Source organism: Alosa sapidissima, chromosome 13 (assembly GCF_018492685.1).
Source record: "Alosa sapidissima isolate fAloSap1 chromosome 13, fAloSap1.pri, whole genome shotgun sequence".
In the NCBI taxonomy this organism is placed as follows: Eukaryota; Metazoa; Chordata; class Actinopteri; order Clupeiformes; family Clupeidae; genus Alosa; species Alosa sapidissima.
The window spans coordinates 34,738,194-34,751,555 of record NC_055969.1 but is presented as its reverse complement, the minus strand read 5'-3'; the positions used below and the strand labels follow the sequence as shown (position 1 = coordinate 34,751,555).

Genomic DNA, 13,362 nt, shown 5'->3' with positions numbered 1-13,362 from the left:
ATTAGTCAATTTAAAAATGATTTTATTTCTAAAGACATACAGGATGTTCAGTGCATCAAAGGTATTGCTCTTTGTATTGTACAGTGCAACTGTAGTCAATGATCTGTTTACAACTGTTGTTATCTTGCAATTAGCAACGGCGTGTTCTGACACAGGGAGAGGAATGCAAAGAGATGTGGAGCTGCCGATTCAGCAAACAGTTCTTTTCCCTCCAAGCTGTCGCCGCATAGCAGCCCTCCCGACCAGAGGACAAACAATCTTTGAAGTTGGCTGGTAATGAAACGCAGAATGCAATGCTAAGAAATCACGCGTAACCAAACTGAGGCACAAACATTTACTTGTGTTAAATTTAGCATTTGTATGCAAATGGAGCTCATTAAAAAGCTGTGAGCCTTTCACAAACTTCACCAAATAGCTATCTCCTCTGATCTACACAAGTCATTGCTGTAGACGTCTTTGAGAAATGTGTCAGTATTAAGAATAAGAACATAGCACATGCACTACTGATGATGCCACCGAGACAAAACGCCATTCTCATACACACGGATGTACTGTATGGCCATACTCATACACACGGATGTATGGCCATTCGTCTAATAAACAGATACAATAACTAAGACATTTACTTAGAAACAGCTCTAGACTGTATCCATGTTAATGTACTGCATCACTATCAGAAAGGCAGTTTGTGGCCATCTTGACTGCACCCTACTGCACCTCGTGCTTACTCACACACACCTTGTGCTTACTCACACACAGAACCTCGGTATCCACAGGGAAGTTGGAGGGAAAACACTTGCGTGGTCTCTGAGCTAAACACTCAATTAGGCCCCAGACCGAGCAGATCTGCCATGGAAACGGTTTAGGCGTTGTATTAAAATGATCAGGAAATGTTCAGCCACTAAAACTAATCAAATTGTGGCTCAGTTGGTTGATGCCATTCTCATTCTCTGAACTGCTAAAAGTCTTCAGGCACGTTATAAGGCACGCTATCCTTACCTCTTAAGGCACGCTACACTTACCTCTTAAGGCACGCTACACTTACCTCTTAAGGCACGCTACCCTTACCTCTTAAGGCACGCTATCCTTACCTCTTAAGGCATGTTATTGTAATGAGCTGAGCCTAGCTGGTTTATGACTGTGAACTCTCATGATGCTGTGTGATGTGTTTATGTTGAATGTTAATGTTGAAACCATGCAAGTTGCCAATGTTATATGTCATGTCTGTCGTGTCCATGTTCTACAGCTGGTTAGAGTGTTCGGAACCAGGTTTGGCTGGTGTGTGTTTCAGATACAGCCTGGGGCAGAGGTTTAGTACTGGGGCATAAGGGCCGAAACCGGCCCGGCATTATGTGTTCATGTGTGTGTTTTGAATTGTTGTCTATAAAACTTAAGAAAACAATTCTGAGACAAACATCGTGGTTTGTTACTTCTTAAAGGAACACGCTGACTTTTTGGGATTTATTTTTTACTTTTTTGGACCGTATTATATTCCCCAGAGTTAAATACATACCCTTCTCATCTCTGTGCATGTAGTTACTTGGTCTGACGCACCCACTGCTAGCCTAGCTTAGCACAAATGCTTCGAAGTGGCTGGCTTCAATAGCCTACACCTCCCAATAGTGACAAAAGAATTCCAACATTTTCCTATTTACATGCTATGATTTGTATAGTTACAATGTGTACAAATAACAATGTCAAATAAGACACAGCCATTTTGTAGGCATGTACATACTTCTTACATTACATTTGGCTGACACATTTTTAGCCAAAGCGACTTACAACATGGTAAACAGTACAGACATACTTGGACCTATTTTGATACCTGTTTTCATTCAGGGAAATGTTCCTTGGGGTTTGAAGAAGTAACACCGGAGCTTTTCAGGTGCTGTCTGCAAATCACTCCGCCCAAGTAGCTGTGCTTCAAATATCAATGTTATCAATCGGCCAAAAAACAAGCAACACTTAATGTGACTGTCCTCTCCCTCTGCTCTAGTCAAATACACGTATCTCTTACCTGATGTATTCTCTGCTGGTCTAGTCAAATACACGTATCTCTTACCTGATGTATTCTCTGCTGGTCTAGTCAAATACACGCATCTCTTACCAGATGTATTCTCTGCTGGAAATGATGGGCTGTTCACTCTTATTAGATTAGCATTAGACTAATTGTGCACGTCACCACCCAACCCACCTCCACTCCCTGTGAATTAGTTGTGAATGCTTTATTGATACCAACTGCTAAGTTTAATAGTGTGGTGATGTCTCAAAAGAGAATACTCTGAAATAGAGGAACTGGTTTAGAGAGGGGAGAACTGATTGGATTGCAGACCACCTACAGGGGTTGCAAAAAAGATTTGCACACCCATTTAAAACCAATTGAGTCATGTTGTTTTCATTGAGTTAATGTTTGATTGAGTTCTGTAAATGTGAGGTGTCAAGTTTGTGAGTAATTAATTATCTTCTACTGCATGGATATTTATCTGAAATGTCTCAGTTGAAGGATGGACTCTATACAGATTCAGTTGGATTTATGTGCTAGATTACAAAGACATAAAAAATGTATGTAAGGAAAGGCAAGTTTCTTTGTATACACACACATATACGTTTATTTGTATATACACACACATATGTGATGGTAATTTTGATACCACAGATGAATGAAGACCAGTCATACCCAGTGTTGCCAACTATTTCAAATGGAAAGTAGCTAAAGCCAGCTCCAAAAGTTGCTAAATGTCGCTAGATGACGTCACACACTAGTTTGCATATCAATTACGTCACCAGGTCGTGACCACCCCCCCCCCCAAAAAAACGGTGATGGCCCTTTAATTCCCCTTTACACCTGTTTGCTTTTCTCCTAGGCCTACTCAAATAGGCAACTTTAAGAGCCTACAGTGGGTCCCAGTTAAGAATTGACACTTCATTCACCATCAAGGTGATTCACGCAGCTGGGTAAAATGTAAGTACAACTGCAACCGCTTGGGGGCAGCATAGTCCGCTGTGGCGTTCCACGGTCGAACCGGAAGGAGCATTCGACAGCAAGGGCTGTGATTGGCCGAGTTTTCAGTGCGTTTCTCTGTGCTTTTAGCAGCCCCTGCAACATGCTAGTCCATTGTAGCCTATAAGCTTTACATAATGTTAAACATAGTTTTGGATTCAGTGGCAAGATGTCTTGATTGTACAGTGCCTGTCTCTCAGTAATGTTTTAAAATGAGAGCTTCGTCAGCTGGCAGTAGGCTACTTTGTCGGCAGTCATAAGAAGTTCGCTTGCTAACAGAACATAAATATGCTGCCCAGAAACCTCGTGAATAGTTCTGATTAGTTTTACTACACTAACGAGGTTGAAATATAGCCTTTGCCTACAGCATCTCCTTAACAGTAATGTTAACAAAATGACAGCATTCATATGACAAAGAAAAACGAATTCGGTCACAGCAACCAGTGTAGGCTACAGTCCTACCCAATAGGCCTACTCGAAGCAGATAGCGTTGTCTGAAGGTCGAGTGGGTTAATGCGCGTATTTCCAGAACAGGTCCAGAACAGGTCTGCAACTTTCAGGCAGTTCTGAGTTCGAATCTAGGCAGGAGCAGAGCCATATAAAGGCCAATGCCTATTGTTATAATTTTTTGCAAGGTGTTGCTCCTGGCAATACTTGTTTATAAGACGTTTGGTGATTAATTGATAGCTGTTTTTGGGACACGTTAAACGTTCTTTATAATGAGCGCATACGGGGAGTAAAACGACTGTTACAACTGTAGGCTACAATGATTGCAATACAAAAATATGCGCGTGTTAGTTTAGTTAGTTTTGTGATGTTTTGCACTTTTGCCTCATGTGTTTTCAGGTTTGAGGGCTTTTTTGGCAAGATTGACCTTGGTTAGACTCTGCATATGTTTTTTCTCCGTATGGAAAATAAAGTCAATATTAGTTCAATAACAAGTGTTCCTTGTTAAAACATGTGACTAGTGAAACTCAAATGATTTTTTTCATTTGAACGTCGGCAAGCAGGCATGCTGCAGTTGCAATGAATGAGGATAATTGGTTTTATCTGCGGATTTATTTTTTGCATTATTTTGAATATGACTCGCTTCAGTCTCAACAGCACGTCTACTTTTTCCACACGCATCTAAGTTCTAACACACATCCCCTCTCGCTTTCTCTCTTTCCATCCCTGCGCACGGGGCTCTCTTAAAGGAGCTGCACCATCTTACAACAATTGCATCTACATTTTCATATTAGAATGTTTTGTCTGTTTAAGTGTAAGCTTAAACTACCGTGATCAATTTAAGTTCCCGTGCCCCCGCTGAAAGTCTCATGCGCTTATCGTTACACTATCACATCTATAAGTAACCGTGACAAATAGGGTATAAGATATATAAACTCACGCTATTGTATTATCATATATGTTTGGTAATAGCTCACTGCGTCATGGAAGCAGTTAAGTCAAGTCGCATTAAAAATAGTAGTGGCAGAACTCCCAAGTGACACCTTGTGGTTGTTTGTGTCAACTGCAGTTTGTGCCATTTCTGCTGAGAAAATGGGGTGCGTGATTCATGAAGGAACCTGTCCAAACTTAACTGGGACCCACTGTAATTTAAATATATTTAAAACTTGTATATTAGGGTAATTGATACACTTTACACTTCTGTACATCTTGTCATAGTATACACCAGAATGAGCATTAAGTGGCTGAAAATCAGTCATTTCCAACCTATTCCCAACTGCTGCATTTGCTTTGCACAGCTTGAAGTCTGATTATAACTTCACCATAGGCTACACACAATTTAACCTTACAACAATGGCTATATTTTGGATTTATTTAGTTAATGTCACTCAGACAGACAGACATCATTTTTTTCCCTCAGCCGACTGTCTATCCTGCATTGAGGCGACATAGCCTAAACGAATGCTTTAGGTTTTTCTAACTTGTATGCTCGATTTTGAACTATCTGCTTGTGAATTAATTGCGTTTAATTGATTTAATAGTAACTGTAGCTGCTTGAAATAGCTGCTTGACTTATATGCGGTTTAATGCGCATCGATAATTTCAGAAGATGAAAAGAAGGTTCAACAGATGCTAAGAGAGACGAGTTTAAGTTAATAATGCTAGGCTATGTTAGCATAAACTTAACTTAGGCTACCTATAAAGCATGCTTATGACATCAATAAATAAGGAAAATATTCACATATACACACACTCACATATATCCGTTTTATTTAACCAGAAACACACAATCCCTTCAGTCAACACAGTTACAACAGACGTGCGGACCGGTGACAGCTTTTGATGGAAAACACTTTGTTTGTGATGAGGGAAGGAGGGAAGGAAGAGGGGGCGCCGCGAACTGAAGTTCTTTGCACAGAGGCGCAGTGCGGAGCCCAGTGCGATATAGTCACGTTTAATTGATTTAATTGAGACACTTAAGTCTTGTATGTAACAGTGTCAGTGGCAATCAGCCTAATGACACAGCCCCACCTGTTTTCCTATGATATTAGGATTGGCTCACTGTCTTGCTGCAACGGCCTGCTGTGTTTAAATCTAGCCGAGTCTGCATGGCTTCAGTCCCAAGCTTGTCATTGTCTTTGCACTTGGCATGTCATTGTTGATTCTTACTATACAAGGAGGTGATCTAAAATAGCCTTTGGTTGAGCTGTTGGAAGAATGGGATTCATTGTAATGGAACAAAGAGATATCAAACTATACTGGGCTGTAGACCCAAAGGGCCATTTTTGGATTATTGACGAGTCAGACCAAAGGGGCTTCGGAGCAACGCGCAGTCCCCCCTGCAGCGTGCCAGCGAACGGAAAAATGAACAAAACAAACCAATTAAATATCAACTTAAAAAGGCATGTAGTTGTAGTGCGTTTCTTCTGTGAGAGGTGCAGCTCGTGTGTGTTGCTGTCCTCAATTTAGTGCTGAAGCGGACAATGCTAAGTTACCTAGAATGTTAACTTTGAACTCGTTATATTCAGTAAAGAAGCACTACACAAGTAAAACCATTGTAGGCCTATGTTATAAAAAATGTTCTTCATCTATTCTTTTACTCCGCTATACTCAACGTGGAAGTTAGGAAAATCGCCCTTCTGGCTTGTGTCAATATTGCACCGTGCGCGTATGTGTAGGTCTACCTGGTGTGATACGGCAAGCAACATTGACAGAAAAATACACTTTGCTACCGTTTGTGCACGAAATGTGCACTCGCAAGCATATCCCATGCAATTTCCGTGGTCAGATACAAGGCGGGGAACATAGGACCCTTTTCTACAAAAAGGGTCCTATGTTCCCCGGTCCCATACAAATAGCGGGGAACATAGGTACGCTCCCAAATGGTAACACTTTACTTGACGGGTGAGTTCATAACATATGCATAGCAGCTGTCATAAACTGCACATAAAGCATTCAAGACTGTTTCATGAGACATGACTCAACATTCATACCAAACCTTTCATGAATGTGGAAGACAGAACAACGAGAACTTGTTAAAACTAGATTTGCGGTTCCGAGGAACTGTAAGAGTGGGTTTGATCAGGGGCATGGAACTCGGCCTCATCCAAGGATTCCAATGGTACCTCATTTATGAAAATCGGGCACATGGATCAAAAGTTATCTGCATTAAAGCAACATCCAATAAGCTAAAACGCATAAATATTGTGGTTGCTATGCTGGTTGCTATGGTGGTCACTAGGTTAGAAGGCCAGCGCCTCCTGAGAGGCCTGAAGGGTCAGTTCTGAGGTTGGCTGCTGGAACCGAAAAATGGACTGCATTTTCTTAAAAGACAATGTGACTGAATGTGACTGAAGTGCGGGCAAAGTTTGCACAGAAATGTACGATTTTTCCCACCCTCATCGACCTTGTCATAAAACTTGTTTAAATGATCAACCGACGCCTCCTTGCTGCTTTGTCGTCTACATCAGCCTTTCTCAGTGATGTAGTACTCGAGTCCGGTCTCAGACTCGAGTCCGGTCTCGAGACCGATTTCTGCTTTCTCGGACTTGACTCGGACTTGTTCCTTCAAAGACTCGGTCTTGACTCGGTCTCGGACCACAGTGGGAGGAGAAGGACTCGTAATTTCAAACCGAGTCCTCGAGACCAACGCATTTTTTTCTGTTCATATAAAAAAAAAAATCTAAATGAAATTTCACGGCGGCCACGTCTTTGCCCCTTGTTGGCCTTTAGCCTATAGCCTGTCAAAATAATCTTAGCATCACAGCGCAAACTAATTCAGTCTTACACAGTGGAGAAAATGACAGCACATGGCAAGACAGAAAGTGCGTCCAAATTCACCCATTCTTCTCAGTTGAAATACTCGCAATCGCTAAGCCTACTCATCACACAGGCACATGTATCACATCACATGAAAGAGCTTTTTCTCAGCTTTTAAACAATGTTAGCCGCTAATTGCTGTGGTGAACGGTTCGTGAGAAAAGTAAATAATATAATTAAATGTAATCATAACGTCTACATAAGGTGCTACACCCATCTCCCTACCCATTCATCTTGGTGGAATACTTCACGAACCCTTCGTTCAACACATGACAAACCATATATCAGAATAAACAGCAGACCGTACCGAACACAAAGGTGTAAAGCAGTCCCCTGTACAGTAAGCCATTCCGGTATTCCGTTAATATAGTATTCCGGTTAAATTAAAAATGTAATCTGCAGCAAGGTCTACATTCATGTCTCTAACTTTGGTCTTTAGGTTTCAAAATGTGTTTAAATCGTTCTTCATGATTTCAGGCCAAATACAAAATAAATGTTACAAATATTGCCTAGATATAGGTAAATATTAAAATCAGAGGATATACAGCTGAGTAAGAGTTTGTGAAATGAGTCTTAATGATCAAAAAATGCTAAGCATGCATCTAGGTTGCATCAGTTTCTTAAAGCTGAGCTGTGCTTAAATTGTTCAATACATCATTCCATAACAGGCCAAATATAAAATAAATATAAATATTAAATATAGCCTAGACATCTAAATATTAGATGATCAGATGATTTACAGTTCTATGTAATATGTCATGTTTCATGTTTTTGTAATGTTTCATACAGTGATTCAGGTCTACTGCTGTGAATAGGCTAAATACAACTTTGATTATTTTTATAGCCTACTACTGTATAGTTAACTTTGGCCTTGGTGCCCTGACATGTGGCCTTTGTGCCCCCCACCAAATATGCCCAACTGAAGGCCAAGTGGCCTTGCCCCTAAAATGGTGAAATTCCAAGCCTGGGCCTAACTGTTGATTATTAATTGGGGTGATATTAAATCATGAATATGAAAACTGACATGTTTTTATGGTCTTGGTCTCGACTCCTAAAGGACTCGGTCTCGACCCTTCAAAGACTCGGTCTTGTCTCGGACTCGGCATAGGCGGTCTCGTCCCCATCACTAGCCTTTCTCAAACTTCTTTGACCTGAGGCCCAGTCAAGGCATACTTTGGGGTCATAGGGCCCACCTACATGAACCCACCCCCTCCTCCCACCCCCCATCAAATTGTAATGATATCAAAATTATTATTATTTTTATACTATATTGCTATACATGCACTTCAAAACAGTCAATGTTTAAAGTGCTAAGATTGTTCACAAAAGTTTGTGAAAGCATGCATATCAGAGTACTGCTTTACTAATGTAAAATATAATTAGGCCTACAATAGTTTCATTGTTTTTGCATTGTTGCATGATGCTTGCATGAGCAATACTTCTCAAAACAACAGCAATTATATGGGTGCCGTTGTTATGGGATGTTTCCCTCATGCAAGCATCATACACTGATAGAGTATATATTTGCTATTTTACATTTCATTTGAATGCCTGAACGTAAGAATTCAGGAAACACAATACCAGCTTTTAACATTTCTGTTGTTAAAAAGCTGAATTTCGACTCCAAATTGTAGTAACTACATCTACGAAGTCTAAGGAAGATAACCAGGTAGTCTTTTCAAAGATTACGTCAATTTTATGAGAACGCCAGCCCTCAGAAAAGCAGTAACTATTCATTCATTCACTTCCTTTTTTCTAGCTCGCAAAATCACGGTTGTTCTGTTTACACATTAAAACCATATTTACACTTCGAATTTCGCCTCCAAATTGTAGTAACTACATCTACGAAGTCTAAGGAAGATAACCATGTATTCTGTTTAAAGATAAGATACATTTTGACAGAACTACAGACCTCGTGAAAGTAGTACCTAAAATGACTCCATTCACTTCATTGCAAAATCGCGGTTGGTCTGTTTACACATTAAAACTAGGGATGCACGATATATCGGCGGCCGATATATTATTAGCCGATAAGTGAAAAAATGAAAATATTATTATCGGTCCGATAACAGAATTCTGGCTGATAATTTGCGCCGATATTTTTTAAAGTCCTAATTTAGGCCTACGTCTGGCTACACTGAGCTAGCCTACTTGAGCTTAGTTGGCTATACTTTTTCCTCAATATAATGTCAGCGGTGTGAATGTATTTCACCACTCTAACAAAATCTGTGGATATGCGTTCATTTGGGAATCTGTGCATCTCAAAATCCTCTCGTGAATGATCCGCCATTTAACCTTAACAGAGCGGAGCTCAGCCCTATCTAGAGCCGTCTTGTGCTGGTGTGTTTGCACTTTACCGCACTGGGCCCAGTTCCCCGAAAGCATCTTAAGCCTAAGAACGTCGTAAAGTCCCTCTTACGAACGTCTTAAGATTTGCCGACTGTTTCCCGAAACCATCGTAGCTTAAGAGCGTCGTGAAAACACTCGTAGATCTACAAGTGCTCCAGAGTTCTCGTTACCGGATAAGAGCGTCTTAAAAGTACTTCGCACTGAGGTCACCAACAGGACATACAGAGGAATTACAACTTAGAATACATAATCCAACTTACGTTCCCATTCTTTATTGTGTTTACCTGTGATGAATTACATTTTAGCGTGCAAAATAGCATAGCCTACATTTAATGGTCATAATAGTGTGATGAAAAGCGGACAAAAATGCAATCAAGTTATGAAACGAGACGTTGCCATTATCTTTGCTAAGTGAGGGCTATATTTTAGTATTGCAATGGTGCAACAATCTAATCTTAATTACAATTATTTATGTCTGTGTGTGGTATATAACCTACTTGGGATGCTTACATGCAGATGTCAGTGTTTCTATTTTCGTATTGATGTGAATTAATGTGTAGCCTAGATCCGAAGCTTAAACGGTAGGCCTATAGCTGTGACGTGCAGTCACCTGACATCACCATCAAATCAGAGGATATTTCAGAACTATTAACGTGGACAGCTCCCCTTAAGAGCATCTTAAGAGCAGTGCATGTGCGTTCACGCTATGAGCATGTTCGGGAAACAGTCAGAAAAACCAAACGAACGATCGTAAGATGAATCGTAGAAAACCCTCTTAAGAGCGTGTCTCCGTCGTTATCGGGAAACTGGGCCCTGGTCGGGGAAACAAATAAACAAACTCGTTAGTGGGACGAGTACATAAGTAGGCCTAGTTCTAAGTTGTGTTTTAGTATTATATTTGCATTACTTTAGCTTGGGTTTTGTATTATTACCTAGAAATATGCTAACCATTCGTGCTTCAGTTCTAGACAGGTCATCATAATAAGTTCGGGGCTTCGGGGCTAACGCCTTTCATTTCTGCTGCAGCAGGTTGTGCGCAACAGAGTAGACAGACATAAGATACAGTCTGAGGAGTTGCAGCTTTATTCAGTTACCCGCAATTGAAACTAAACCAACTAAAGTTTCCCTCACAAACTCTGATTTGGTTGCTGTACTGTAGCTTATTCCAAGCTGAGCCGTTTATGAGCGTTTAGTCCTAAATGAAAACGATTCAAACTCTCTAGCCACTCACTCGCAATTCACTGACGTCAGGTTCACTTAAAGGAGCCACACATACTGTAGGGCTAGGCTACTGTTATGTTGTTGACTGCCGTACTATTGAGGACTATTATGAGTTCTGTCCATCATTTGGTGGTAGGTAAAATTACTGCAATAAAATTATACTTATTAAATTCTTTCCCCAAATCACTTTTCACTCATTTTTTTCGAGTAATATTATCGGTTATCGTATTGGTATCGGCCACAACAAACCAGTAAATATCGGTTATCGTTATCGGCCCTAAAATTCCATATCGGTGCATCTCTAATTAAAACCATACTAACAATTTACATTTCGACTCCACATCGTTGTAACACCATACCAAGGGTCTTAAGAAGTGAGTCAATTTGGCTGATTACGTTTTTAACGCATTTCCAGGGTGTTGTGCCTGCCCGGCTCAAGGCAAACATAACATAAAAGGGGAGACCACACGCTGCTCAAAATTAAGAAGATATTTATTAAATAAATGAACTATGTACAAAAGTCAGTGAATGAAGAGTAAAGCAAGACTGTAGTGTACGTCAGCATAGTGAGGTGAAGTGCAAAACCAAAAGAAACGAACAGGGCGCAGCCCGCCCGGCCGCAACGACAGCACCCCGCAACTCTGGAACGGCAGTCAGCGGAAGCGGAGAGAGAGATAGAGAGAGATTGAAGCAGGCTCCCGGGACCCGCTTATATCCTGCCCTAATCGCTGGCGCAATTAGCCCACGCCATTCTGCAGAGCTCCCCCTGTAGGCCACACACAGAACAGCAGCAGAGCCAACACAGACAAAGAGCAGGAAGCGCGACAAGACCCAGCACTGACTAGCTGGGGCGTCACAAGGGCTTAGTTGTCAGCTCAAAAAAAGCAGTGGCTATTGCTAACGCATTCATTTTCAATGCTTAGCATGTTAGCTAACATTAATAGGTTTGTATATGTGCTAACGCTTACTTGAACGTTCCCTATTGTGGCTTGTGGGGTAGAATCTAACTTGTTGACACGTTTAACATTACTGTTGTTTACTACTTTATGTAAATCACATGACTATAATAAACTGTACGTTAACTTACTGAGAGCTAAGGTAATTCTGATTTAGACTGCCAAGTAGAAGCTAACATCCAAACAGTGTGATGAATGGCCATCACGTAAAGCATATGACAACAGCAAATAACTAACGTTTACGTTAGCCTAACTTACTTATCGTTGACGTTGACCCAACACGTTCATAAGTTAGACTGATAGACTGATAAGGACGTCCATCAAACTAAAAGGGTTCGTTCTTCGATGTCTTCAAATACGTTCGAATTCCGTGTGTATCGTGTGTATCTTTCGTGTGTATCCTGTTGCCTCTTCCCTGCTGTGGCAACAAGGTTTCACGCGAGATTTACGCCACATCCCAGAGAGTTCTGTTTTCCCAAGACGGCGCCCGTCTGTATATGTGAACGAGACGTGAACGGTACTGTTTTTCTTTTTAATAAACTGCCTGTAGACTTACACAGTTCTCAATGCTTCGGTTTACATGTAGATACCCTCATTATGCTACGGTGTAAGTGTGTTGCTATTTGGAGCCTTGGTAGCGATTTATTTTTACTCTACGTTTATTTCAAGCATCGTTGTTTGGTGGGTCAGGTGACGAGCCGTCGAATCACAGCACAGCACCCAGAATGCATTGCAACACACCATCATGAAGGGACTCATCGTTAGGTCGGCTTTAAATAGCATACAGAACCTATAGTAATTTAACATTGTCAGCTCCACAGATCGTGGCAAGACAATTGAATTGATTGTGGACTTCTTGCCGGGCAATGATGAGTAACTTAACTTGAATAGTAGTGTTGCGTGGATGTGCATAATATCTGTATGAATGTGTGTTTCTCAATGTTATAATCTATACAACTGTATACATGACTTAGTTTGAATCGAGCTAACTGGGCTGAATGGACTGGGAAAAAGTTTTTTTATTTTTTAAATGACCTGTATGAACATGGATTCACTTTTAAAAAAAAAAAGAGCGCAAAGCGCTCTGCCATCTTTTTTTACATGACCTTTACACTTGGTGCTGGCAAGGCATTGAACTGGGCTTCATTCAAGGATTCCAATGGTACCTCATTTATGAAAATCGGACATACGGGTCAAAAGTTACATGCACACACCTTCATATACACAGACAGTCCAGCCCAGCCCATTAGACAGTGCCAGATGGCTCAGAACTCTGCCAGGTGCAAGCTTAAACAATTAGAGCTGTGATGTCACAATCAGAATTATAATACTGAACATTCCGCCATTCATTTCAATGGGGCCCAAAAATGCTGAAAAACGGGAATACCTCGAAAACGACAAGGGCCAGCGACACGAAAGTAACACGCAAGTTACACCGGTTCGGGCCTGAATTTTTGGAGTTTGAACCGCTTCGATAGCTCAAATGGTCTAGGAGCAGTAGTTAGTACAAAAAGTGGGTGAACAGGAATAATATATAAGACTTACACTTTAGAATGGGAGCCAATCTCC

The 13,362-nt window shown here is 40.9% G+C and overlaps 1 long non-coding RNA gene across 1 annotated transcript; it reads left to right on the top strand.

Moving 5' to 3' along the window:
- The first annotated feature begins 3,479 nt into the window (after positions 1 to 3,479).
- On the top strand, positions 3,480 to 12,090 carry LOC121680228. Its single transcript, XR_006021609.1, has 3 exons — positions 3,480 to 3,490; positions 7,022 to 7,026; positions 12,006 to 12,090. It is a non-coding gene; the product is annotated as an uncharacterized LOC121680228 (long non-coding RNA).
- The last annotated feature ends 1,272 nt before the right edge of the window (positions 12,091 to 13,362 follow it).